Source organism: Petromyzon marinus, unplaced genomic scaffold, assembly GCF_048934315.1.
Source record: "Petromyzon marinus isolate PM22_M1 ecotype Great Lakes invasive population unplaced genomic scaffold, UKy_Petmar_22M1.pri1.0 PM_G_Scaffold_28, whole genome shotgun sequence".
In the NCBI taxonomy this organism is placed as follows: domain Eukaryota; kingdom Metazoa; phylum Chordata; class Hyperoartia; order Petromyzontiformes; family Petromyzontidae; genus Petromyzon; species Petromyzon marinus.
This window is the reverse complement of record NW_027422850.1, coordinates 2,342,501-2,345,000: the sequence shown is the minus strand read 5'-3', so window position 1 is coordinate 2,345,000 and position 2,500 is coordinate 2,342,501.

Genomic DNA, 2,500 nt, shown 5'->3' with positions numbered 1-2,500 from the left:
GTTCCCGTGCTGATGGACCTGGAGTCAGAGACTTCTGTTCCCGGCTTAACGCACTGCTTCCTGTCAGAGAGGAAGTCTGTGATCCACCTGCAGGTGGAGTAGGGCACGTTCAGCTGGAAGAGCTTGTCCTGAAGCAGGGCAGGGATGATGGTGTTGAAGGCAGAGCTGAAGTCCACAAACAGGATCCTGGCGTAGGATGCTGGGGCGTCCACATGCTGTAGGGTGAAGTGGAGGGCCATGTTAACTGCGTCGTCCACAGACCTGTTGGCTCTGTAGGCAAACTGAAGGGGGTCCAGGAGAGGGTCTGTGATGGCTTTGAGGTGTGCCAGGAGCAGGCGCTCAAAAGACTTCATTACCACAGATGTAAGGGCGACCGGTCTGTAATCATTTAGTCCTGTTGGCCTTAGCTTTTTGGGCACAGCGATGATGGTGGAGGACTTGAGACAGGCTGGTACATGGCATGTCTCCAGGGAGGTGTTAAAGATGTTGGTGAACACCGGAGACAGCTGGCCAGCGCAGTGCCTGAGGGTGGCTGGAGAGACAGAGTCCGGCCCGGCTGCTTTGCGTGGATTCTGCCTCTTGAAAAGCCCATTAACTTCTCCCTCCTGAAAGGAGAGAGTCGTTTCTGTAGTATGGGTGGGGGATGGGGCCTCTTGGGTGGGAAGGGGTGGTTCAGGACAGTCCAATTGTCTTTCAAATCTACGGTAGAACTCGTTCAGGTCGTTGGCTAGGCGGGAGTCGTTAGTGGTGTGGGGCGCTCTGGGTTTGTAGTTGGTGATGTGCCTGAGCCCTTTGGCAGACAGAAGCAGCGTCGTTAGTAGAGAACTGGTGTTTTAGTGTCTCTGAGTACAGTCGTTTAGCCTCTCTCACCGCTTTGCTAAACCTGTTCTTCGACTCCTTGAATCTGTCTCTATCCCCACTCCTAAACGCTTCCTCCTTCTCCAACCTCAACCTTTTGAGCTTTGCTGAGAACCAGGGCTTGTTGTTGTTAAAGTTCACCCTGGTACGTGTTGGGATACAGCAGTCCTCACAGAAGCTGATGTACACAGCCTCTGTGAGTTCATCCAGACTATTGGTAGCAGTCGTGAACATATCCCAGTCAGTACAGTCTAAGCACGCCCGCAAATCTTCCACAGCCTCACTGGTCCACTGTTTAGATGTCCTCACAGCAGGTTTACAGAGTTTTAGTTGCTGCCTGTATGCACGAATCAGGTGGACCAAGGGAGTTCTGTGCGAGCCGAACAGCCCCGTGACCCACAAGAGAAACATCCCCGCCAAATTCGAGCGTTTGACGGGGTCTATCCGTGAAAAAATATTCACGTTTTTGAGTGCACATGCATTTCTGCTGCAAATGCCTCTGGAAGTTTCATGCCGTTCGTATGCCAATTGTGGCAACACGAAAATGACCCGTTTTCCCATTCCGAGGGATTTCTGTGCGACCCTAACAGCCCCGTGAGCCACAAGAGACACATCCCCGCCAATTTCTAGCGTTTCACGGGGTCTATCCGTGAAAAATATAGACGTTTTTGAGTGCACATGCATTTCTGCTGCAGATGCCTCTGGAAGTTTCATGCCGTTCGTACGCAATGTGGCAACACGAAAATGACCCCTTTTCCCATTCCGAGGGATTTCTGTGCGACCCTAACTAACAGCGCCCGTGAGCCACAAGAGAGACATCCCCGCCAATTTATAGCGTTTCACGGGGTCTATCCGTGAAAAATATAGACGTTTTTGAGTGCACATGCATTCCTGCTGCAAATGCCTCTGGAAGTTTCATGCCGTTCCTATGCAATGTGGCCACACAAAAATGACCCGTTTTCCCATTCCGAGGCATTTCTGTGCGACCCTAACAGCCCCGTGAGCCACAAGAGAGACATCCCCGCCAACTTCTAGCGTTTGACGGGGTCTATGCGTGAAAAATATTAAAATTTTTGAGTGCACGTGCCTTTCTGCTGCAAATGCCTCTGGAAGTTTCATGGCGTTCCTATGCAATGTGGCAACACGAAAATGACCCCTTTTCCCATTCCGAGGGAGTTCTGTGCCACCCTAACAGCCCCGTGAGCCACAAGAGACACATCCCCGCCAATTTCTAGCGTTTCACGGGGTCTATCCGTGAAACATATAGAAGTTTTTGAGTGCACATGCATTCCTGCTGCAAATGCCTCTGGAAGTTTCATGCGGTTCGTACGCAATGTGGCAACACGAAAATGACCCGTTTTCCCATTCCCAGGGATTTCTGTGCGACCCGAACAGCCCCGTGAGCCACAAGAGACACATCCCCGCCAATTTCTAGCGTTTCACGGGGTCTATCCGTGAAAAATATCAATTTTTTTTTGACTGCACATGCATTTCTGCTGCAAATGCCTCTGGAAGTTGCATGCGGTTCGCATGCAATGTGGCGACACGAAAATGACCCGTTTTCCCATTCCGAGGGATTTCTGTGCCACCCTAACAGCCCCGTGAGCCACAAGAGAGACATCCCCGCCAATTTCTAGCGTAT